Here is a 25,991-nt window from a genome sequence, read left to right on the forward strand (position 1 = left end):
TGCACATGACAAGCCTGGTTCACGGTGACCAGTGTGGTTTCATACCAACACGTAACACCACTCATAACATTCGTAGGCTCACGAGACTGATGGGTGCGGACTGGCCTGACGCCGTCTCCCCGTTTGTCCTCTCCATTGATATTGAGAAGGCATTTGACAGCCTTGAATGGGGGTACTTGTATGAGGTGATGCGTCGCTTCGGGCTGGGGGACGGATATATAAAATGGACCAAGGTCCTGTACACCGAGGCGGTAGCGAGGGTTCGGGTGGGCACACTGATCTCGGGACAGTACCCGATTAAACGTGGCACTAGACAGGGTTGTTCCCTATCCCCGCTCCTATTCGCGTTGGCGATGGAACCCTTCGCGGCGGAAGCCAGACTGGGCCGCCACTACGCAGGCTTATCATTTAGGGGGAGACCGCACTTCATATCCCTGTACGCAGATGACCTGCTGATGTTTTTGGCCGATGCGGGCCCCGAACTTCAAGGGGCGCGGCCGCTACTGGTGCAGTTCGGCCGGTTGTCGGGCCTGAGGGTCAACTGGCCTAAATCCTGTCTGTTCCCCCTGAGGCCGGATGAACCGTGCCCGCTCACTGCTCAGGAACTCCGGTGGGAGCCGTGCTGCCTGCACTATTTGGGGGTCTATGTTTACCATACCCCGTCCGCCCTCCTGGATGGCAATATCACTCGCTGCATCAACGCTCTGCGGGGGTCCATGGACTTCTGGGCAACTCTGCCGTTGTCCTTGGCGGGTAGAATCTCCCTGCTTAAGATGATAGCACTGCCCAGGCTTTTGTACTATTTTAGGACGCTCCCGGTGTGGGTCCCGAGTTCTGTTTTCAAACGCCTAAGGTCATTGGTCATAGCCTTTTTGTGGGGCACGGGAAGGAGGCGCATAGCGCTCGACACCCTGTTGCGCCCCAAAGATGATGGAGGGATGGCGGTGCCGGATTTTGAAGGATACTACTTGGCCGCGCAGCTGCAGACCTTTACTCAGGAGGTGGCGAGGGTGTATAGAGGCCCCGAGGACGCGAGGATGGAAGGTACCCCGCGACATGTGCTGGCGTATATTACGCTGCACCAGAAGTTCCGGGTGGGGGACCTAACGGCCGAGGAGCAGACGTTCCGGCTTTGCTGGGACCAGGCCCGTAAGCGGGCGGGTGTCCGCTTTATGTATGCCCCCGAAATTCCGCTGGGGATGGTCACCGCCCTCCCGCATGGTGGCGACTGGTCGCGCTTACGAGGATGGGAGGAGGCGGGAATACAAATGTTGGGTGACCTTTACGAAGATGGGGTGTTGCTGCCGTTCCAGGGCCTGCAGGAGCGATTTGACCTTCCGAGGGGCGACTACTTGCTGCACGCAGCAGTCACAGGCGCCATGCAAGCTCACTGGGGGGAAGGGCTGCAGGAGCCAGGCACCTCGATGGCCTGCCAGTACACCATGATGGCGGCGGGAACCTTTAAGGCTGTCACGTGCTTGTACGCTAGGATGCAGCGGGAGGCCTTGCAGCCTTTGGCGGCCCTGAAGGCCAAGTGGGAGCTGGACCTTCAGGTGGAGATACCAGACACGACCTGGGGCCAGTTGCTAAGGCGGGCACGGAAGAGCTCGAGAAATGCCAGGTTTCAATTGATTCATTTCTATATCATCCACAGGGCATACCTCACCCCCGGGAAAATCCAACAGTATTTTGGGGAGACCGACGCTGCCTGCCCCAGATGTAATACAGTTGGGGCGGATTTGTGCCATATGCTGTGGGATTGCCCCTCTCTGGGAGACTATTGGCAGGAAGTTGGGCGGGCCCTTAACGTCGCGACAGATAGGGATATCCAGTTTACCAAAGCGGTCGGTGTCCTCCACTGGTTCCCGCACACGCCTAGGAACAAGATGACTAGTAAATTTATGGACTTGGGGCTTATTCTGGCCAAGCGGGAGATCACAAGGAACTGGAAGTCCAAAGCGGGGCCCACGTATAAAAGATGGTATGGGGAATGCCTGAGATGGGCCGCGTGTGAAAGTACCTTACGGTACCAGATGGCATGGAGGTTGAATGATGAGAAAGCTCTGGAAAGGGCGACTGCATGGGAAGTGATGGTGCAGGCGCTCCGGGATGTGGACGATGAGGGGCAGGATGATGAGAGCGAACTGGACGGGGCGGACCCCATCACTACACAGGAGAACACACATTAGTGAAAGATTACTTCCTCCTGCATCACACCGGACACTTCTACACTGTTAGTCCAGCGCAGAGCGACCACGGGGGAGGGTGGGTAGGAGGCTGCTTCGGAGGGATGTTGGGGTACCGAAATTTGGGGAGGGGGAGGGGAGAAAACAGCAAAAGCAACCCAGGGTTATTTGCTTAAGGAAGCGATCAGGCATTGTAAGGAGCTACAAGAACTGGGCAGGGATGAGGTCAACCGCGCCAAGGCTGAGGTGACCCCCCGAATGGAGATCGAATGGTTCATACTAAGCCTGTGCATGTTATATTGTAACTGACAACTGTATTGTCTGTACATTTATATTGGTGATGCAATAAAAATGATGTTAAAAAAAAAAAATTGAGTCAAAAAAAGAGAGGCTAGGTCTCACTATTTTGCTCAGGCTGTGTTACACCTACTGCTCTCAGGTGCTGTCCTGCTACCGATGGGCATGGAAGCTTTGGCCTGCTCTGTTTCCAGCCTGGGTCGGTGCACCTCTCATTACACATCCTGAAATTCTAGAGCTCCCTCTAGAACACCATATTGATACCCAACGTAGCATGGACACCTGATCAACACAGCTGAGTGCAGCCCAGAACCCCTGAGCTCAAGCAATCCACAAGCCTCAGCCTCCCAAGTAGCTAGGACAACAGGCACACGCCACCATGCCCAGCAAACACAGCACATGTCCTAATGATGAAATGCGTTGCTTAAGTAAGGATAATGACAAAGTACGGTGTAATGAATTGATGGTATGCCAACCGTATTTCAAGAAAATCTATTTCACTATCCTTCAAAGAAAGGAAAATAATGTCTTATCAAGAAGCAGTGTGAATATGGGAAGGGCCTTTAAAAAAGATGTGGAGTTTCCTAAAGGAAAACAAGAGGGTTGAACTGATTTAAGGGAGGGAGGAAGTAGGGTCAGAAAGTTTGTGAAGGGGATGTGAATACAATATAGATACTAGTATTTAGAGAGTGAGAGATAGGTAGAGGGAGAGAGGAGAAAGAAAGTGAGAGAGAAGAGCCAACTTAGGGCTGAGTTTCTCATTATCTGCCAGTGACTCCCTGTAGAACCTTACAGGCACAATTCAGGCTCTCCTGTAGCCATCCATCCCTTCTTGTTATGCCGAGCCAGCCAATGTTGAGAAAAGTAGCAAGGGTCACAATGATGGAAGACATCTGCAAAATTGGAAGATATAAAGTGGTATGGAGTGGGAGGGCTAGAAGAGTTATTATAAAGAATGAATACACATCATTCTGTTCTCTAGCCTCAACAGCTTCAAGAGAGGAATTCTTGCTGGCCCAGAAGACCAATGTCAGTTCAGCTTGAGCAGGTGAAAGCTTGCCTGATTCTGCAAAAGGATGAGATTACGCTTTTGGGCTAGAAGTGGTCGCGGGCTACTGCATACTAAGAAACCGTTTATTGAGGTCCGGTTGGATTACTCGATCTTCTCCCACCTCAAAATCAGCTGCTAATTCAGTGTTCTATACCAATGAGCTATTTTTGTCCTCCCTGCCCCTTCCAGCGAATGGGTCCCCCTGACTAACAAAAGTGATTCAAACAGATTTGTATACCTTTTCATAGGAGAATTCATGACGTATTTTATACTGTGCCAATGCAAGGTAGATTGAGTAATGATCTGGACAGCCCCATACTGGAGAACTGCAGCGCCTGTCAACCTGATCCCTTCTGCTGGTATTGTTAAACAACATCAAGATTTAAAAGTATTAAACCGCAAGAGTTGGCTGGAGTAAGGCCGAAGGCTCCAATGTTTGGGAGTTACACAGTTTTCAGTCTTTTCATGTTTCTCTCAAAGAGCGAAGGGCCCTCTTATTTCTCCTTCTCATTCATATATGGAATTGAATGAGGGCTAATCAAAAAATGAATTAGAGCTGGACGTAGGAATGCAGCAGAAGACCCAGCAAACGCATTTCAAAGTTGCTCTTCTAAGGATACTTTTGTACTTGACAGATCAATTTAATCCTACAGGTGCTCTAAAATGAAGAATGCATTTCAGTCATCCTTGCAGAAAATCACACAGCCATCTATTCTAGGCTGCACAGAGTTTTCAGTCCTCTCCTCCTGCTAGCTTGTTGTTGCAATATGTTGCAATTCTGGAGAATTGTCTGCTATGCTAGAATGCCCGGCCCAGTTCAAATGTTCATTGTACTTCCTGCAAAAATATCAAAAGAAAAACAAAGATTTGGTTTTGGAAAAATAATTCATTACCATCTTGTAAAAATCAAAACGTTCACATATGAGTAAAAAAAAGAGAGGCTAGGTCTCACTATTTTGCTCAGGCTGTGTTACACCAACTGCTCTCAGGTGCTGTCCTGCTACCGATGGGCATGGAAGCTTTGGCCTGCTCTGTTTCCAGCCTGGGTCGGTGCACCACTCATTACACAACCTGAAATTCTAGAGCTCCCTCTAGAACACCATATTGATACCCAACGTAGCATGGACACCTGATCAGCACAGCTGAGTGCAGCTCAGAACCCCTGAGCTCAAGCAATCCACAAGCCTCAGCCTCCCAAGTAGCTAGGACAACAGGCACACGCCACCATGCCCTGCAAACACAGCACATGTCCTAATGATGAAATGCATTGCTTAAGTAAGGATATTGATAAAGTACGGTGTAATGAATTGATGGTATGCCAACCGTATTTCAAGAAAATCTATTTCACTATCCTTCAAAGAAAGGAAAATAATGTCTTATCAAGAAGCAGTGTGAATATGGGAAGGGCCTTTAAAAAAGATGTGGAGTTTCCTAAAGGAAAAGAAGAGGGTTGAACTGATTTAAGGGAGGGAGGAAGTAGGGTCAGAAAGTTTGTGAAGGGGATGTGAATACAATATAGATACTAGTATTTAGAGAGTGAGAGATAGGTAGAGGGAGAGAGGAGAAAGAAAGTGAGAGAGAAGAGCTAACTTAGGGCTGAGTTTCTCATAATCTGCCAGTGACTCCCTGTAGAACCTTACAGGCACAATTCAGGCTCTCCTGTAGCCATCCATCCATTCTTGTTATGCCGAGCCAGCCAATGTTGGGAAAAGTAGCAAGGGTCACAATGATGGAAGACATCTGCAACATTGGAAGTTATAAAGTGGTATGGAGTGGGAGGGCTAGAAGAGTTATTATAAAGAATGAATACGCATCATTCTGTTCTCTAGCCTCAACAGCTTCAAGAGAGGAATTCTTGCTGGCCAAGAAGACCAATGTCAGTTCAGCTTGAGCAGGTGAAAGCTTGCCTGATTCTGCAAAAGGATGAGATTACGCTTTTGGGTTAGAAGTGGTCGCTGGCTACAGCATACTAAGAAACCGTTTATTGAGGTCCGGTTGGATTACTCGATCTTCTCCCACCTCAAAATCAGCTGCTAATTCAGTGTTCTATACCAATGAGCTATTTTTGTCCTCCCTGCCCCTTCCAGCGAATGGGTCCCCCTGACTAACAAAAGTGATTCAAACAGATTTGTATACCTTTTCATAGGAGAATTCATGACGTATTTTATACTGTGCCAATGCAAGGTAGATTGAGTAATGATCTGGACAGCCCCATACTGGAGAACTGCAGCGCCTGTCAACCTGATCCCTTCTGCTGGTATTGTTAAACAACATCAAGATTTAAAAGTATTAAACCGCAAGAGTTGGCTGGAGTAAGGCCGAAGGCTCCAATGTTTGGGAGTTACACAGTTTTCAGTCTTTTCATGTTTCTCTCAAAGAGCGAAGGGCCCTCTTATTTCTCCTTCTCATTCATATATGGAATTGAATGAGGGCTAATCAAAAAATGAATTAGAGCTGGACGTAGGAATGCAGCAGAAGACCCAGCAAACGCATTTCAAAGTTGCTCTTCTAAGGATACTTTTGTACTTGACAGATCAATTTAATCCTACAGGTGCTCTAAAATGAAGAATGCATTTCAGTCATCCTTGCAGAAAATCACACAGCCATCTATTCTAGGCTGCACAGAGTTTTCAGTCCTCTCCTCCTGCTAGCTTGTTGTTGCAATATGTTGCAATTCTGGAGAATTGTCTGCTATGCTAGAATGCCCGGCCCTGTTCAAATGTTCATTGTACTTCCTGCAAAAATATCAAAAGAAAAACAAAGATTTGGTTTTGGAAAAATAATTCATTACCATCTTGTAAAAATCAAAACGTTCACATTTGAGTCAAAAAAAGAGAGGCTAGGTCTCACTATTTTGCTCAAGCTGTGTTACACCTACTGCTCTCAGGTGCTGTCCTGCTACCGATGGGCATAAAAGCTTTGGCCTGCTCTGTTTCCAGCCTGGGTCGGTGCACCTCTCATTACACAACCTGAAATTCTAGAGCTCCCTCTGGAACACCATATTGATACCCAACGTAGCATGGACACCTGATCAACACAGCTGAGTGCAGCCCAGAACCCCTGAGCTCAAGCAATCCACAAGCCTCAGCCTCCAAAGTAGCTGGGACAACAGGCACACGCCACCATGCCCGGCAAACACAGCACATGTCCTAATGATGAAATGCATTGCTGAAGTAAGGATAATGATAAAGTACGGTGTAATGAATTGATGGTATGCCAACCGTATTTCAAGAAAATCTATTTCACTATCCTTCAAAGAAAGGAAAATAATGTCTTATCAAGAAGCAGTGTGAATATGGGAAGGGCCTTTAAAAAAGATGTGGAGTTTCCTAAAGGAAAAGAAGAGGGTTGAACTGATTTAAGGGAGAGAGGAAGTAGGGTCAGAAAGTTTGTGAAGGGGATGTGAATACAATATAGATACTAGTATTTAGAGAGTGAGAGATAGGTAGAGGGAGAGAGGAGAAAGAAAGTGAGAGAGAAGAGCCAACTTAGGGCTGAGTTTCTCATTATCTGCCAGTGACTCCCTGTAGAACCTTACAGGCACAATTCAGGCTCTCCTGTAGCCATCCATCCCTTCTTGTTATGCCGAGCCAGCCAATGTTGAGAAAAGTAGCAAGGGTCACAATGATGGAAGACATCTGCAACATTGGAAGTTATAAAGTGGTATGGAGTGGGAGGGCAAGAAGAGTTAATATAAAGAATGAATACGCATCATTCTGTTCTCTAGCCTCAACAGCTTCAAGAGAGGAACTCTTGCTGGCCAAGAAGACCAATGTCAGTTCAGCTTGAGCAGGTGAAAGCTTGCCTGATTCTGCAAAAGGATGAGATTACGCTTTTGGGTTAGAAGTGGTCGCGGGCTACTGCATACTAAGAAACCGTTTATTGAGGTCCTGTTGGATTATTCGATCTTCTCCCACCTCAAAATCAGCTGCTAATTCAGTGTTCTATACCAATGAGCTATTTTTGTCCTCCCTGCCCCTTCCAGCGAATGGGTCCCCCTGACTAACAAAAGTGATTCAAACAGATTTGTATACCTTTTCATAGGAGAATTCATGACGTATTTTATACTGTGCCAATGCAAGGTAGATTGAGTAATGATCTGGACAGCCCCATAATGGAGAACTGCAGCACCTGTCAACCTGATCCCTTCTGCTGGGATTATTAAACAACATCAAGATTTAAAAGTATTAAACCGCAAGAGTTGGCTGGAGTAAGGCCGAAGGCTCCAATGTTTGGGAGTTACACAGTTCTCAGTCTTTTCATGTTTCTCTCAAAGAGCGAAGGGCCCTCTTATTTCTCCTTCTCATTCATATATGGAATTGAATGAGGGCTAATCAAAAAATTAATTAGAGCTGGACGTAGGAATGCAGCAGAAGACCCAGCAAACACATTTCAAAGTTGCTCTTCTAAGGATACTTTTGTACTTGACAGATCAATTTAATCCTAAAGGTGCTCTAAAATGAAGAATGCATTTCAGTCATCCTTGCAGAAAATCACACAGCCATCTATTCTAGGCTGCACAGAGTTTTCAGTCCTCTCCACCTGCTAGCTTGTTGTTGCAATATGTCGCAATTCTGGAGAATTGTCTGCTATGCTAGAATGCCCGGCCCAGTTCAAATGTTTATTGTACTTCCTGCAAAAATATCAAAAGAAAAACAAAGATTTGGTTTTGGAAAAATAATTCATTACCATCTTGTAAAAATCAAAACGTTCACATTTGAGTCAAAAAAGGAGAGGCTAGGTCTCACTATTTTGATCAGGCTGTGTTACACCAACTGCTCTCTGGTGCTGTCCTGCTACCGATGGGCATGGAAGCTTTGGCCTGCTCTGTTTCCAGCCTGGGTCGGTGCACCTCTCATTACACAACCTGAAATTCTAGAGCTCCCTCTAAAAACACCATATTGATACCCAACGTAGCCTGGACACCTGATCAACACAGCTGAGTGCAGCCCAGAACCCCTGAGCTCAAGCAATCCACAAACATCAGCCTCCCAAGTAGATAGGACAACAGGCACACGCCACCATGCCCGGCATACACAGCACATGTCCTAATGATGAAATGCATTGCTTAAGTAAGGATAATGATAAAATACGGTGTAATGAATTGATGGTATGCCAAACGTATTTCAAGAAAATCTATTTCACTATCCTTCAAAGAAAGGAAAATAATGTCTTATCAAGAAGCAGTGTGAATATGGGAAGGGCCTTTAAAAAAGATGTGGAGTTTCCTAAAGGAAAAGAAGAGGGCTGAACTGATTTAAGGGAGAGAGGAAGTAGGGTCAGAAAGTTTGTGAAGGGGATGTGAATACAATATAGATACTAGTATTTAGAGAGTGAGAGATAGGTAGAGGGAGAGAGGAGAAAGAAAGTGAGAGAGAAGAGCCAACTTAGGGCTGAGTTTCTCATCATCTGCCAGTGACTCCCTGTAGAACCTTACAGGCACAATTCAGGCTCTCCTGTAGCCATCCATCCCTTCTTGTTATGCCGAGCCAGCCAATGTTGAGAAAAGCAGCAAGGGTCACAATGATGGAAGACATCTGCCACATTGGAAGTTATAAAGTGGTATGGAGTGGGAGGGCTAGAAGAGTTATTATAAAGAATGAATATGCGTCATTCTGTTCTCTAGCCTCATCAGCTTCAAGAGAGGAACTCTTGCTGGCCAAGAAGACCAATGTCAGTTCAGCTTGAGCAGGTGAAAGCTTGCCTGATTCTGCAAGAAGATGAGATTACGCTTTTGGGTTAGAAGTGGTTGCGGGCTACTGCATACTAAGAAACCGTTTATTGAGGTCCGGTTGGATTACTCGATCTTCTCCCACCTCAAAATCAGCTGCTAATTCAGTGTTCTATACGAATGAGCTATGTTTGTCCTTCCAGCGAATGGGTCCCCCTGACTAACAAAAGTGATTCAAACAGATTTGTATACCTTTTCATAGGAGACTTCATGACGTATTTTATACTGTGCCAATGCAAGGTAGATTGAGTAATGATCTGGACAGCCCCATACTGGAGAACTGCAGCGCCTGTCAACCTGATCCCTTCTGCTGGGATTGTTAAACAACATCAAGATTTAAAAGTATTAACCCGCAAGAGTTGGCTGGAGTAAGGCCGAAGGCTCCAATGTTTGGGAGTTACACAGTTCTCAGTCTTTTCATGTTTCTCTCAAAGAGCGAAGGGCCCTCTTATTTCTCCTTCTCATTCATATATGGAATTGAATGAGGGCTAATCAAAAAATGAATTAGAGCTGGACGTAGGAATGCAGCAGAAGACCCAGCAAACGCATTTCAAAGTTGCTCTTCTAAGGATACTTTTGTACTTGACAGATCAATTTAATCCTACAGGTGCTCTAAAATGAAGAATGCATTTCAGTCATCCTTGCAGAAAATCACACAGCCATCTATTCTAGGCTGCACAGAGTTTTCAGTCCTCTCCACCTGCTAGCTTGTTGTTGCAATATGTTGCAATTCTGGAGAATTGTCTGCTATGCTAGAATGCCCGGCCCAGTTCAAATGTTCATTGTACTTCCTGCAAAAATATCAAAAGAAAAACAAAGATTTGGTTTTGGAAAAATAATTCATTACCATCTTGTAAAAATCAAAACGTTCACATTTGAGTCAAAAAAAGAGAGGCTAGGTCTCACTATTTTGCTCAGGCTGTGTTACACCAACTGCTCTCAGGTGCTGTCCTGCTACCGATGGGCATGGAAGCTTTGGCCTGCTCTGTTTCCAGCCTGGGTCGGTGCACCACTCATTACACAACCTGAAATTCTAGAGCTCCCTCTAGAACACCATATTGATACCCAACGTAGCATGGACACCTGATCAGCACAGCTGAGTGCAGCCCAGAACCCCTGAGCTCAAGCAATCCACAAGCCTCAGCCTCCCAAGTAGCTAAGACAACAGGCACACGCCACCATGCCCGGCAAATACAGCACATGTCCTAATGATGAAATGCATTGCTTAAGTAAGGATATTGATAAAGTACGGTGTAATGAATTGATGGTATGCCAACCGTATTTCAAGAAAATCTATTTAACTATCCTTCAAAGAAAGGAAAATAATGTCATATCAAGAAGCAGTGTGAATATGGGAAGGGCCTTTAAAAAAGATGTGGAGTTTCCTAAAGGAAAAGAAGAGGGTTGAACTGATTTAAGGGAGAGAGGAAGTAGGGTCAGAAAGTTTGTGAAGGGGATGTGAATACAATATAGATACTAGTATTTAGAGAGTGAGAGATAGGTAGAGGGAGAGAGGAGAAAGAAAGTGAGAGAGAAGAGCTAACTTAGGGCTGAGTTTCTCATAATCTGCCAGTGACTCCCTGTAGAACCGTACAGGCACAATTCATGCTCTCTTGTAGCCAATCATCCCTTCTTGTTATGCCGAGCCAGCCAATGTTGAGAAAAGCAGCAAGGGTCACAATGATGGAAGACATCTGCAACATTGGAAGTTATAAAGTGGTATGGATGGGAGGGCTAGAAGAGTTATTATAAAGAATGAATACGCATCATTCTGTTCTCTAGCCTCAACAGCTTCAAGAGAGGAATTCTTGCTGGCCAAGAAGACCAATGTCAGTTCAGCTTGAGCAGGTGAAAGCTTGCCTGATTCTGCAAAAGGATGAGATTACGCTTTTGGGTTAGAAGTGGTCGCGGGCTACTGCATACTAAGAAACCGTTTATTGAGGTCCGGTTGGATTACTCGATCTTCTCCCACCTCAAAATCAGCTGCTAATTCAGTGTTCTATACCAATGAGCTATTTTTGTCCTCCCTGCCCCTTCCAGCGAATGGGTCCCCCTGACTAACAAAAGTGATTCAAACAGATTTGTATACCTTTTCATAGGAGAATTCATGACATATTTTATACTGTGCCAATGCAAGGTAGATTGAGTAATGATCTGGACAGCCCCATACTGGAGAACTTCAGCGCCTGTCAACCTGATCCCTTCTGCTGGGATTGTTAAACAACATCAAGATTTAAAAGGATTAAACCGCAAGAGTTGGCTGGAGTAAGGCCGAAGGCTCCAATGTTTGGGAGTTGCACAATTCTCAGTCTTTTCATGTTTCTCTCAAAGAGCGAAGGGCCCTCTTATTTCTCCTTCTCATTCATATATGGAATTGAATGAGGGCTAATCAAAAAATGAATTATAGCTGGACGTAGGAATGCAGCAGAAGACCCAGCAAACGCATTTCAAAGTTGCTCTTCGAAGGATACCTTTGTACTTGACAGATCAATTTAATCCTACAGGTGCTCTAAAATGAAGAATGCATTTCAGTCATTCTTGCAGAAAATCACACAGCCATCTATTCTAGGCTGCACAGAGTTTTCAGTCCTCTCCACCTGCTAGCTTGTTGTTGCAATATGTTGCAATTCTGGAGAATTGTCTGCTATGCTAGAATGCCCAGCCCAGTTCAAATGTTCATTGTACTTCCTGCAAAAATATCAAAAGAAAAACAAAGATTTGGTTTTGGAAAAATAATTCATTACCATCTTGTAAAAATCAAAACGTTCACATTTGAGTCAAAAAAAGAGAGGCTAGGTCTCACTATTTTGCTCAAGCTGTGTTACACCTACTGCTCTCAGGTGCTGTCCTGCTACCGATGGGCATAAAAGCTTTGGCCTGCTCTGTTTCCAGCCTGGGTCGGTGCACCTCTCATTACACAACCTGAAATTCTAGAGCTCCCTCTGGAACACCATATTGATACCCAACGTAGCATGGACACCTGATCAACACAGCTGAGTGCAGCCCAGAACCCCTGAGCTCAAGCAATCCACAAGCCTCAGCCTCCAAAGTAGCTGGGACAACAGGCACACGCCACCATGCCCGGCAAACACAGCACATGTCCTAATGATGAAATGCATTGCTGAAGTAAGGATAATGATAAAGTACGGTGTAATGAATTGATGGTATGCCAACCGTATTTCAAGAAAATCTATTTCACTATCCTTCAAAGAAAGGAAAATAATGTCTTATCAAGAAGCAGTGTGAATATGGGAAGGGCCTTTAAAAAAGATGTGGAGTTTCCTAAAGGAAAAGAAGAGGGTTGAACTGATTTAAGGGAGAGAGGAAGTAGGGTCAGAAAGTTTGTGAAGGGGATGTGAATACAATATAGATACTAGTATTTAGAGAGTGAGAGATAGGTAGAGGGAGAGAGGAGAAAGAAAGTGAGAGAGAAGAGCCAACTTAGGGCTGAGTTTCTCATTATCTGCCAGTGACTCCCTGTAGAACCTTACAGGCACAATTCAGGCTCTCCTGTAGCCATCCATCCCTTCTTGTTATGCCGAGCCAGCCAATGTTGAGAAAAGTAGCAAGGGTCACAATGATGGAAGACATCTGCAACATTGGAAGTTATAAAGTGGTATGGAGTGGGAGGGCAAGAAGAGTTAATATAAAGAATGAATACGCATCATTCTGTTCTCTAGCCTCAACAGCTTCAAGAGAGGAACTCTTGCTGGCCAAGAAGACCAATGTCAGTTCAGCTTGAGCAGGTGAAAGCTTGCCTGATTCTGCAAAAGGATGAGATTACGCTTTTGGGTTAGAAGTGGTCGCGGGCTACTGCATACTAAGAAACCGTTTATTGAGGTCCTGTTGGATTATTCGATCTTCTCCCACCTCAAAATCAGCTGCTAATTCAGTGTTCTATACCAATGAGCTATTTTTGTCCTCCCTGCCCCTTCCAGCGAATGGGTCCCCCTGACTAACAAAAGTGATTCAAACAGATTTGTATACCTTTTCATAGGAGAATTCATGACGTATTTTATACTGTGCCAATGCAAGGTAGATTGAGTAATGATCTGGACAGCCCCATAATGGAGAACTGCAGCACCTGTCAACCTGATCCCTTCTGCTGGGATTATTAAACAACATCAAGATTTAAAAGTATTAAACCGCAAGAGTTGGCTGGAGTAAGGCCGAAGGCTCCAATGTTTGGGAGTTACACAGTTCTCAGTCTTTTCATGTTTCTCTCAAAGAGCGAAGGGCCCTCTTATTTCTCCTTCTCATTCATATATGGAAATGAATGAGGGCTAATCAAAAAATTAATTAGAGCTGGACGTAGGAATGCAGCAGAAGACCCAGCAAACACATTTCAAAGTGGCTCTTCTAAGGATACTTTTGTACTTGACAGATCAATTTAATCCTAAAGGTGCTCTAAAATGAAGAATGCATTTCAGTCATCCTTGCAGAAAATCACACAGCCATCTATTCTAGGCTGCACAGAGTTTTCAGTCCTCTCCACCTGCTAGCTTGTTGTTGCAATATGTCGCAATTCTGGAGAATTGTCTGCTATGCTAGAATGCCCGGCCCAGTTCAAATGTTTATTGTACTTCCTGCAAAAATATCAAAAGAAAAACAAAGATTTGGTTTTGGAAAAATAATTCATTACCATCTTGTAAAAATCAAAACGTTCACATTTGAGTCAAAAAAGGAGAGGCTAGGTCTCACTATTTTGATCAGGCTGTGTTACACCAACTGCTCTCTGGTGCTGTCCTGCTACCGATGGGCATGGAAGCTTTGGCCTGCTCTGTTTCCAGCCTGGGTCGGTGCACCTCTCATTACACAACCTGAAATTCTAGAGCTCCCTCTAAAAACACCATATTGATACCCAACGTAGCCTGGACACCTGATCAACACAGCTGAGTGCAGCCCAGAACCCCTGAGCTCAAGCAATCCACAAACATCAGCCTCCCAAGTAGATAGGACAACAGGCACACGCCACCATGCCCGGCATACACAGCACATGTCCTAATGATGAAATGCATTGCTTAAGTAAGGATAATGATAAAATACGGTGTAATGAATTGATGGTATGCCAAACGTATTTCAAGAAAATCTATTTCACTATCCTTCAAAGAAAGGAAAATAATGTCTTATCAAGAAGCAGTGTGAATATGGGAAGGGCCTTTAAAAAAGATGTGGAGTTTCCTAAAGGAAAAGAAGAGGGCTGAACTGATTTAAGGGAGAGAGGAAGTAGGGTCAGAAAGTTTGTGAAGGGGATGTGAATACAATATAGATACTAGTATTTAGAGAGTGAGAGATAGGTAGAGGGAGAGAGGAGAAAGAAAGTGAGAGAGAAGAGCCAACTTAGGGCTGAGTTTCTCATCATCTGCCAGTGACTCCCTGTAGAACCTTACAGGCACAATTCAGGCTCTCCTGTAGCCATCCATCCCTTCTTGTTATGCCGAGCCAGCCAATGTTGAGAAAAGCAGCAAGGGTCACAATGATGGAAGACATCTGCCACATTGGAAGTTATAAAGTGGTATGGAGTGGGAGGGCTAGAAGAGTTATTATAAAGAATGAATATGCGTCATTCTGTTCTCTAGCCTCATCAGCTTCAAGAGAGGAACTCTTGCTGGCCAAGAAGACCAATGTCAGTTCAGCTTGAGCAGGTGAAAGCTTGCCTGATTCTGCAAGAAGATGAGATTACGCTTTTGGGTTAGAAGTGGTTGCGGGCTACTGCATACTAAGAAACCGTTTATTGAGGTCCGGTTGGATTACTCGATCTTCTCCCACCTCAAAATCAGCTGCTAATTCAGTGTTCTATACGAATGAGCTATGTTTGTCCTTCCAGCGAATGGGTCCCCCTGACTAACAAAAGTGATTCAAACAGATTTGTATACCTTTTCATAGGAGACTTCATGACGTATTTTATACTGTGCCAATGCAAGGTAGATTGAGTAATGATCTGGACAGCCCCATACTGGAGAACTGCAGCGCCTGTCAACCTGATCCCTTCTGCTGGGATTGTTAAACAACATCAAGATTTAAAAGTATTAAACCGCAAGAGTTGGCTGGAGTAAGGCCGAAGGCTCCAATGTTTGGGAGTTACACAGTTCTCAGTCTTTTCATGTTTCTCTCAAAGAGCGAAGGGCCCTCTTATTTCTCCTTCTCATTCATATATGGAATTGAATGAGGGCTAATCAAAAAATGAATTAGAGCTGGACGTAGGAATGCAGCAGAAGACCCAGCAAACGCATTTCAAAGTTGCTCTTCTAAGGATACTTTTGTACTTGACAGATCAATTTAATCCTACAGGTGCTCTAAAATGAAGAATGCATTTCAGTCATCCTTGCAGAAAATCACACAGCCATCTATTCTAGGCTGCACAGAGTTTTCAGTCCTCTCCACCTGCTAGCTTGTTGTTGCAATATGTTGCAATTCTGGAGAATTGTCTGCTATGCTAGAATGCCCGGCCCAGTTCAAATGTTCATTGTACTTCCTGCAAAAATATCAAAAGAAAAACAAAGATTTGGTTTTGGAAAAATAATTCATTACCATCTTGTAAAAATCAAAACGTTCACATTTGAGTCAAAAAAAGAGAGGCTAGGTCTCACTATTTTGCTCAGGCTGTGTTACACCAACTGCTCTCAGGTGCTGTCCTGCTACCGATGGGCATGGAAGCTTTGGCCTGCTCTGTTTCCAGCCTGGGTCGGTGCACCACTCATTACACAACCTGAAATTCTAGAGCTCCCTCTAGAACACCATATTGATACCCAACGTAGCATGGACACCTGATCAGCACAGCTGAGTGCAGCCCAGAACCCCTGAGCTCAAGCAATCCACAAGCCTCAGCCTCCCAAGTAGCTAAGACAACAGGCACACGCCACCATGCCCGGCAAATACAGCACATGTCCTAATGATGAAATGCATTGCTTAAGTAAGGATATTGATAAAGTACGGTGTAATGAATTGATGGTATGCCAACCGTATTTCAAGAAAATCTATTTAACTATCCTTCAAAGAAAGGAAAATAATGTCATATCAAGAAGCAGTGTGAATATGGGAAGGGCCTTTAAAAAAGATGTGGAGTTTCCTAAAGGAAAAGAAGAGGGTTGAACTGATTTAAGGGAGAGAGGAAGTAGGGTCAGAAGTTTGTGAAGGGGATGTGAATACAATATAGATACTAGTATTTAGAGAGTGAGAGATAGGTAGAGGGACAGAGGAGAAAGAAAGTGAGAGAGAAGAGCCAACTTAGGGCTGAGTTTCTCATTATCTGCCAGTGACTCCCTGTAGAACCTTACAGGCACAATTCAGGCTCTCCTGTAGCCATCCATCCCTTCTTGTTATGCCGAGCCAGCCAATGTTGGGAAAAGTAGCAAGGGTCACAATGATGGAAGACATCTGCAACATTGGAAGTTATAAAGTGGTATGGAGTGGGAGGGCTAGAAGAGTTATTATAAAGAATGAATACGCATCATTCTGTTCTCTAGCCTCAACAGCTTCAAGAGAGGAATTCTTGCTGGCCAAGAAGACCAATGTCAGTTCAGCTTGAGCAGGTGAAAGCTTGCCTGATTCTGCAAAAGGATGAGATTACGCTTTTGGGTTAGAAGTGGTTGCGGGCTACTGCATACTAAGAAACCGTTTATTGAGGTCCGGTTGGATTACTCGATCTTCTCCCACCTCAAAATCAGCTGCTAATTCAGTGTTCTATACCAATGAGCTATTTTTGTCCTCCCTGCCCCTTCCAGCGAATGGGTCCCCCTGACTAACAAAAGTGATTCAAACAGATTTGTATACCTTTTCATAGGAGAATTCATGACGTATTTTATACTGTGCTAATGCAAGGTAGATTGAGTAATGATCTGGACAGCCCCATACTGGAGAACTGCAGCGCCTGTCAACCTGATCCCTTCTGCTGGGATTGTTAACCAACATCAAGATTTAAAAGTATTAAACCGCAAGAGTTGGCTGGAATAAGGCCGAAGGCTCCAATGTTTGGGAGTTACACAGTTTTCAGTCTTTTCATGTTTCTCTCAAAGAGCGAAGGGCCCTCTTATTTCTCCTTCTCATTCATATATGGAATTGAATGAGGGCTAATCAAAAAATGAATTAGAGCTGGACGTAGGAATGCAGCAGAAGACCCAGCAAACGCATTTCAAAGTTGCTCTTCTAAGGATACTTTTGTACTTGACAGATCAATTTAATCCTACAGGTGCTCTAAAATGAAGAATGCATTTCAGTCATCCTTGCAGAAAATCACACAGCCATCTATTCTAGGCTGCACAGAGTTTTCAGTCCTCTCCTCCTGCTAGCTTGTTGTTGCAATATGTCGCAATTCTGGAGAATTGTCTGCTATGCTAGAATGCCCGGCCCAGTTCAAATGTTCATTGTACTTCCTGCAAAAATATCAAAAGAAAAACAAAGATTTGGTTTTGGAAAAATAATTCATTACCATCTTGTAAAAATCAAAACGTTCACATTTGAGTCAAAAAAAGAGAGGCTAGGTCTCACTATTTTGCTCAAGCTGTGTTACACCTACTGCTCTCAGGTGCTGTCCTGCTACCGATGGGCATGGAAGCTTTGGCCTGCTCTGTTTCCAGCCTGGGTCGGTTCAACTCTCATTACACAACCTGAAATTCTAGAGCTCCCTCTAGAACACCATATTGATACCCAACGTAGCATGGACACCTGATCAACACAGCTGAGTGCAGCCCAGAACCCCTGAGCTCAAGCAATCCATAAGCCTCAGCCTCCCAAGTAGCTAGGACAACAGGCACACGCCACCATGCCCGGCAAACACAGCACATGTCCTAATGATGAAATGCATTGCTTAAGTAAGGATAATGATAAAGTATGATGGTATGCCAACCGTATTTCAAGAAAATCTATTTCACTATCCTTCAAAGAAAGGAAAATAATGTCTTATCAAGAAGCAGTGTGAATATGGGAAGGGCCTTTAAAAAAGATGTGGAGTTTCCTAAAGGAAAAGAAGAGAGTTGAACTGATTTAAGGGAGAGAGGAAGTAGGGTCAGAAAGTTTGTCAAGGGGATGTGAATACAATATAGATACTAGTATTTAGAGAGTGAGAGCTAGGTAGAGGGAGAGAGGAGAAAGAAAGTGAGAGAGAAGAGCCAACTTAGGGCTGAGTTTCTCATTATCTGCCAGTGACTCCCTGTAGAACCTTACAGGCACAATTCAGGCTCTCCTGTAGCCATCCATCCCTTCTTGTTATGCCGAGCCAGCCAATGTTGAGAAAAGCAGCAAGGGTCACATTGATGGAAGACATCTGAAACATTGGAAGTTATAAAGTGGTATGGAGTGGGAGGGCTAGAAGAGGTATTATAAAGAATGAATACGCGTCATTCTGTTCTCCAGCCTCAACAGCTTCAAGAGAGGAACTCTTGCTGACCAAGAAGACCAATGTCAGTTCAGCTTGAGCAGGTGAAAGCTTGCCTGATTCTGCAAAAGGATGAGATTACGCTTTTGGGTTAGAAGTGGTCGCGGGCTACTGCATACTAAGAAACCGTTTATTGAGGTCCGGTTGGATTACTCGATCTTCTCCCACCTCAAAATCAGCTGCTAATTCAGTGTTCTATACTAATGAGCTATTTTTGTCCTCCCTGCCCCTTCCAGCGAATGGGTCCCCCTGACTAACAAAAGTGATTCAAACAGATTTGTATACCTTTTCATAGGAGACTTCATGACGTATTTTATACTGTGCCAATGCAAGGTAGATTGAGTAATGATCTGGACAGCCCCATACTGGAGAACTGCAGCGCCTGTCAACCTGATCCCTTCTGCTGGGATTGTTAAACAACATCAAGATTTAAAAGTATTAAACCGCAAGAGTTGGCTGGAGTAAGGCCGAAGGCTCCAATGTTTGGGAGTTACACAGTTTTCAGTCTTTTCATGTTTCTCTCAAAGAGCGAAGGGCCCTCTTATTTCTCCTTCTCATTCATATATGGAATTGAATGAGGGCTAATCAAAAAATGAATTAGAGCTGGACGTAGGAATGCAGCAGAAGACCCAGCAAACGCATTTCAAAGTTGCTCTTCTAAGGATACTTTTGTACTTGACAGATCAATTTAATCCTACAGGTGCTCTAAAATGAAGAATGCATTTCAGTCATCCTTGCAGAAAATCACACAGCCATCTATTCTAGGCTGCACAGAGTTTTCAGTCCTCTCCACCTGCTAGCTTGTTGTTGCAATATGTCGCAATTCTGGAGAATTGTCTGCTATGCTAGAATGCCCTGCCCAGTTCAAATGTTCATTGTACTTCCTGCAAAAATATCAAAAGAAAAACAAAGATTTGGTTTTGGAAAAATAATTCATTACCATCTTGTAAAAATCAAAACGTTCACATTTGAGTCAAAAAAAGAGAGGCTGGGGGGAGGAGCCAAGATGGCGACTGGAGCAGACGTGTAGGCTCCCGGCTCCACCAGCCCTTGTGCTCCGCACTGACATCCTGATTTCTATCCTGGTGGTTTTTGGCGGCGGAACGTTTGCGATGCTGTGCTGACTCTATCCGTGTTTCCCCGGAATCTCGGCCTGCCCGGTGGCCAGAGATATTTGCAAAGCTGTTTGCAGCCCTGGACCCTCGCCTGCACTGCCGCTCGTCGCCGGGCCTCGGAGGCTTAGTGGCGGCCGGGCTACCCGCGCGGCGCCGAGGACTTGAAAGTGGTGCCATTCTCACGAGACACAATCCTGATTGCGCTGCCTGCCGCGGTCCATCGCAAGCTGTGCCTTGAAAGTGCTTGCTGGGATGAGACGCTCTGAAGGTACGGATTCTTTGTTCGGGGCTGGATGTGCGCGGCATGGGTCGCTCGGCCATGTCTGCTCGGCATCGGCTGCCTGCTTCTTTGTCCCGGTGTTTCAGCCTGATGCGAGGCGGTTCTAAGTGACGGGTGCTCGATTGGAATTGACTTTGGTGACATCGAGACCTGGATTGGCGCCTGTTCGTGCCGCACCCGCCCCGACGACTACTCTGGATTATCGGTACCATGGCTTTGTCTGGTGACTCGTGGCATGGGGGAGAGCGCCCATCCCTGCCCGTGGATTGTGTTACCCTGCCTGCGCTGTGGGCCAGCTCACAAGCACCCTCTCGGGGGATTGAGACGAGGGGGCTGCAGCCACCACTATCTTGCGGATCAATTCTGGTCGCCCTGTGCGAATTCCGATCAGAAATGCGCAATGGCTTCCACGTATTGGGTGAGAAATTTGACAAAATGGTGTCCGATCTGGGGCAGGAGCGCAATGTCTGGACCCAGCAAGGCTTCGACTTGCCTTTGCCGGAGCTTCGTGGGGATACAGTGTTTCTTCATGCCTACAGTGATGATGTGCCTGCTTTTGACTCTACTGGCGCCCGCGACCGGCCGTCCGCCAGACCCGCCTGTGATACTTTGTTTCCCCTTCCTCCGGGGTCTGCCTCATTGTTGCCTTCAACATCGCTATTGACTCGGGAACCGGCTTTGCAACCTCTGGCCCCCTCGATGGCTCTTTCTTTGTGGCCTTCACTCTTTTTACTGAGGAGCCTGTATTCTCCGGATGTCCCGGAGGAACTTTCTATGATGGACAAAGGATTTTATGGTGATTGTCGACGGCCATTTTGCGCTCCTGAGTCACTCCCCTCCTCTATGCGGCCATATTGTCTCTTTGTTTCAGAGGGGGCGGGCTTTCCCCGGGGAGTGTATTCGGGGACGCATCCACGATCGGGCCAGGGCTAGGCTGCTTTTCTTTACTATCGACTTCTTGGCTGGTTGAGACGGGGTTGGGACTGTTTTGCATTTATTTCAGACGCACACTGCGAGTTGACTTTCCACATCTTTATCTGCATTGATGTTTGCTATTGTGCTGTCATATCCAGGGTGGAAGATGTACTTGTGGCTGGGGGGACCGGGAGCATCTAGAATTGACCCTCCTCTCGACTCATTTGTGTTTTATGAGAGTTGTAGATTAGGATGCTCTTTTCTCACTCTCTATATTTTGGGTATTATAGTATTCTTTCCTTTCTTTTCTTTTCCTTCCTTTCTTCTTGCTATATTTCGGGTTTATTGGGCGACAGACACACTGCTGGGGGGGGGTAGGCCGTAGCCTCTGCATGCGTGTAGGGTGGGGGGTTAGGAATTTTAGTTTCTAGGTTTCAGTTTCTATGGTGCCTTATTTTTTCTCTTCACTTTTGTTTTTCCTCTTTATTCTGTCTTGGTCCGTGTCTAGGACTACTAGGGGATGGGTGGCGGCGGACATTGGATGGGATGTTAGGACTGATACCCCTGTTGCATATATTTCTAGCCGCCATGCCGCCTGGGGGGGACTTGATTGTTGGGTTGTTAGATTGCGTGGTGAATTGTAGCTAATGTCATGTTCCGCCTGCACGGACTCTGCCTTCTTAGCCTATTATTTCTCTTTCATGATCAAGGAAACGTACAAATCGAACTTTAATAGCTGCAAAGAAAATTTAAAATTAACCTTCATTGATCCTGGGACATGGTATCACGGCGCTTTACAGTGTAACTCTTAAATGCTTGCTGATGGTAATGACGTATTACTGTGTCGCCGTATTGCATGCACTGGTGCTTCATGAGTATCTGTGGCCGGCCTGATGATTGTGGGCCCGTATTTGTTCTTTTCTTGATGCACAATAAAGGTTTTCAAAAATTTAAAAAAATAAATAAAAAAAAAAGAGAGGCTAGGTCTCACTATTTTGCTCAAGCTGTGTTACACCTACTGCTGTCAGGTGCTGTCCTGCTACCGATGGGCATGGAAGCTTTGGCCTGCTCTGTTACCAGCCTGGGTCGGTGCACCTCTCATTACACAACCTGAAATTCTAGAGCTCCCTCTAGAACACCATATTGATACCCAACGGAGCATGGACACTTGATCAACACAGCTGAGTGCAGCCCAGAACCCCTGAGCTCAAGCAATCCACAAGCCTCAGCCTCCCAATTAGCTAGGACAACAGGCACACGCCACCATGCCCGGCAAACACAGCACATGTCCTAATGATGAAATGCATTGCTTAAGTAAGGATAATGATAAAGTACGGTGTAATGAATTGATGGTATGCCAACCGTATTTCAAGGAAATCTATTTCACTATCCTTCAAAGAAAGGAAAATAATGTCTTATCAAGAAGCAGTGTGAATATGGGAAGGGCCTTTAAAAAGATGTGGAGTTTCCTAAAGGAAAAGAAGAGGGTTGAACTGATTTAAGGGAGAGAGGAAGTAGGGTCAGAAAGTTTGTGAAGGGGATGTGAATACAATATAGATACTAGTATTTAGAGAGTGAGAGATAGGTAGAGGGAGAGAGGAGAAAGAAAGTGAGAGAGAAGAGCCAACTTAGGGCAGAGTTTCTCATTATCTGCCAGTGACTCCCTGTAGAACCTTACAGGCACAATTCAGGCTCTCCTGTTGCCATCCATCCCTTCTTGTTATGCTAGAGCCAGCCAATGTTGAGAAAAGCAGCAAGGGTCACAATGATGGAAGACATCTGCAACATTGGAAGTTATAAAGTGGTATGGAGTGTGAGGGCTCGAAGAGTTATTATAAAGAATGAATACGTATCATTCTGTTCTCTAGCCTCAACAGCTTCAAGAGAGGAACTCTTACTGGCCAAGAAGACCAATGTAAGTTCAGTTTGAGCAGGTGAAAGCTTGCCTGATTCTGCAAAAGGATGAGATTACGCTTTTTTGTTAGAAGTGGTCGCGGGCTACTGCATACTAAGAAACCGTTTATTGAGGCCCAGTTGGATTACTCGATCTTCTCCCACCTCAAAATCTGCTGCTAATTCAGTGTTCTATACCAATGAGCTATTTTTGTCCTCCCTGCCCCTTCCAGCGAATGGGTCTCCCTGACTAACAAAAGTGATTCAAACAGATTTGTATACCTTTTCATAGGAGAATTCATGACGTATTTTATACTGTGCCAATGCAAGGTAGAATGAGTAATGATCTGGACAGCCCCATACTGGAGAACTGCAGCGCCTGTCAACCTGATCCCTTCTGCTGGGATTGTTAAACAACATCAAGATTTAAAAGTATTAAACCGCAAGAGTTGGCTGGAGTAAGGCCGAAGGCTCCAATGTTTGGGAGTTACACAGCTTTCAGTCTTTTCATGTTTCTCTCAAAGAGCGAAGGGCCCTCTTATTTCTCCTTCTCATTCATATATGGAATTGAATGAGGGCTAATCAAAAAATGAATTAGAGCTGGACGTAGGAATGCAGCAGAAGACCCAGCAAATGCATTTCAAAGTTGCTCTTCTACGGATACTTTTGTACTTGACAGATCAATTTAATCCTACAGGTGCTCTAAAATGAAGAATGCATTTCAGTCATCCTTGCAGAAAATCACACAGCCATCTATTCTAGGCTGCACACAGTTTTCCGTCCTCTCCACCTGCTAGCTTGTTGTTGCAATATGTTGCAATTCTCGAGAATTGTCTGCTATGCTAGAATGCCCGGCCCAGTTCAAATGTTCATTGTACTTCCTGCAAAAATATCAAAAGAAAAACAAAGATTTGGTTTTGGAAAAATAATTCATTACCATCTTGTAAAAATCAAAACGTTCACATTTGAGTCAAAAAGAGAGAGGCTAGGTCTCACTATTTTGCTCAGGCTGTGTTACACCTACTGCTCTCAGGTGCTGTCCTGCTACCGATGGGCAGGGAAGCTTTAGCCTGCTCTGTTTCCAGCCTGGGTCGGTGCACCACTCATTACACAACCTGAAATTCTAGAGCTCCCTCTAGAACACCATATTGATACCCAACGTAGCATGGACACCTGATCAACACAGCTGAGTGCAGCCCAGAACCTCTGAGCTCAAGCAATCCACAAGCCTCAGCCTCCCAAGTAGCTAGGACAACAGGCACACGCCACCATGCCCGGCAAATACAGCACATGTCCTTATGATGAAATGCATTGCTTAAGTAAGGATAATGATAAAGTACGGTGTAATGAATTGATGGTATGCCAACCGTATTTCAAGAAAATCTATTTCACTATCCTTCAAAGAAAGGAAAATAATGTCTTATCAAGAAGCAGTGTGAATATGGGAAGGGCCTTTAAAAAAGATGTGGAGTTTCCTAAAGGAAAAGAAGAGGGTTGAACTGATTTAAGGGAGAGAGGAAGTAGGGTCAGAAAGTTTGTGAAGGGGATGTGAATACAATATAGATACTAGTATTTAGAGAGTGAGAGATAGGTAGAGGGACAGAGGGGAAAGAAAGTGAGAGAGAAGAGTCAACTTAGGGTTGACTTTCTCTTTATCTGCCAGTGACTCCCTGTAGGACCTTACAGGCACAATTCAGGCTCTCCTGTAGCCATCCATCCCTTCTTGTTATGCCGAGCCAGCCAATGTTGAGAAAAGCAGCAAGGGTCACAATGATGGAAGACATCTGCAACATTGGAAGTTATAAAGTGGTATGGAGTGGGAGGGCTAGAAGAGTTATTATAAAGAATGAATATGCGCCGTTCTGTTCTCTAGCCTCAACAGCTTCAAGAGAGGACCTCTTGCTGGCCAAGAAGACCAATGTCAGTTCAGCTTGAGCAGGTGAAAGCTTGCCTAATTCTGCAAAGGGATGAGATTACACTTTTTGGTTAGAGGTTGTCGAGTGCTACTGCATATTAAGAAACCGTTTCTTGAGGTCCAGTTGGATTACTCCATCTTCTACCACCTCAAAATCAGCTGCTAATTCAGTGTTCTATACCAATGAGCTATTTTCGTCCTCCCCGCCCCTTCCAGCGAATGGGTCCTCCTGACTAACAAAAATTATTCAAACAGATTTGCACACCTTTTCATAGGAGACATCATGACGTATTTTATCCTGTGCCAAATCAAGGTAGAATGAGTAATGATCTGAACAGCCCCATACTGGAGATCTGCAGCACCTGTCAACATGATCCCTTCTGCTGGGATTGTTAAACAACATCAACATTTAAAAGTATTAAACCGCAAGAGTTGGCTGGAGTAAAGCCGAAGGCTCCAATGTTTGGGAGTTGCAGTTCTCAGTCTTTTCATGTTTCTCTCAAAGAGCGAAGGGCCCTCTAATTTTTCCTTCTCATTCATATATGGAATTGAATGAGGGCTAATCAAAAAATTAATTAGAGCTGTACGTAGGAATGCAGCAGAAGACCCAGCAAACGCATTTCAAAGTTGCACTTCTTTTTTTTTTTTTTCAAAAACCTTTATTGCACTTTGTATAGTACACAGCGGAATGCCTACAACCCTGCGGGCCGGCCGCTATCAAAGGATCATTGCATAGAGTGTTTCCAGTAAAATGGATATGAAAATCATAGGTATTTGAAAGTCATAGTGAGGCGTACTGAAACAATAAAAATGCACGGTGAGCAATTATTCAATGCAGGAATTGAGGTTTTGTTGGAGTTTTTTCGTTTTTTTTGAAAAACAACAAACACAGAACTTCAACAGGTAGGAATGGCAATACGGTCTGGCATGAATCAGTGCATTTCGGTTACAAATGTCCCTTGGGAGCATGGAGATTCAGCTTCCCCGGTCAGTACATGCATGCCTCTGCGTCCCGCGGACGCCCCCCCCCCCTTGAATCCTCAGTGTAGGTTCCAGTAAGCTGCCTCCCGCCACAATCAAGGCCTCCATCACCCTCCTACCACCCGTCCAGATTACCCTTCCTCCCCCTCATCATCTGAATCTTCCAGATCATCCTCACGTAAGGGCTCGCAGATGTCTCCTCTGTATTCGTTCCATTTCAGCCATATTTTATTCCGTTTCCCCGGGCAGGCACG

The 25,991-nt window shown here is 45.0% G+C and overlaps 11 non-coding genes across 11 annotated transcripts; all 11 read right to left on the reverse strand.

Moving 5' to 3' along the window:
* Positions 1–2,571: 2,571 nt before the first annotated feature.
* LOC147734611 (signal recognition particle RNA) lies at positions 2,572–2,871 on the reverse strand. Its single transcript, XR_015307953.1, has one exon.
* Positions 2,872–4,469: 1,598 nt separating this feature from the next.
* Positions 4,470–4,769, reverse strand: LOC147734612 (signal recognition particle RNA). The gene has a single exon (XR_015307980.1).
* A 1,598-nt stretch (positions 4,770–6,367) lies between these two features.
* Positions 6,368–6,667, reverse strand: LOC147734613 (signal recognition particle RNA). The gene has a single exon (XR_015308137.1).
* A 1,598-nt stretch (positions 6,668–8,265) lies between these two features.
* On the reverse strand, positions 8,266–8,566 carry LOC147734614 (signal recognition particle RNA). The gene has a single exon (XR_015307769.1).
* A 1,588-nt stretch (positions 8,567–10,154) lies between these two features.
* LOC147734615 (signal recognition particle RNA) lies at positions 10,155–10,454 on the reverse strand. Its single transcript, XR_015307881.1, has one exon.
* A 1,597-nt stretch (positions 10,455–12,051) lies between these two features.
* LOC147734616 (signal recognition particle RNA) lies at positions 12,052–12,351 on the reverse strand. The gene has a single exon (XR_015308138.1).
* A 1,598-nt stretch (positions 12,352–13,949) lies between these two features.
* On the reverse strand, positions 13,950–14,250 carry LOC147734617 (signal recognition particle RNA). The gene has a single exon (XR_015307770.1).
* Positions 14,251–15,838: 1,588 nt separating this feature from the next.
* Positions 15,839–16,138, reverse strand: LOC147734618 (signal recognition particle RNA). Its single transcript, XR_015307882.1, has one exon.
* Positions 16,139–17,735: 1,597 nt separating this feature from the next.
* Positions 17,736–18,035, reverse strand: LOC147734619 (signal recognition particle RNA). Its single transcript, XR_015308184.1, has one exon.
* A 3,887-nt stretch (positions 18,036–21,922) lies between these two features.
* Positions 21,923–22,222, reverse strand: LOC147734620 (signal recognition particle RNA). Its single transcript, XR_015307729.1, has one exon.
* A 1,598-nt stretch (positions 22,223–23,820) lies between these two features.
* LOC147734621 (signal recognition particle RNA) lies at positions 23,821–24,120 on the reverse strand. Its single transcript, XR_015307641.1, has one exon.
* Between the last annotated feature and the right edge of the window lie 1,871 nt (positions 24,121–25,991).

The sequence above is a fragment of the Lissotriton vulgaris genome, chromosome 1_2, assembly GCF_964263255.1.
Source record: "Lissotriton vulgaris chromosome 1_2, aLisVul1.2, whole genome shotgun sequence".
NCBI classification, from domain to species: Eukaryota; Metazoa; Chordata; class Amphibia; order Caudata; family Salamandridae; genus Lissotriton; species Lissotriton vulgaris.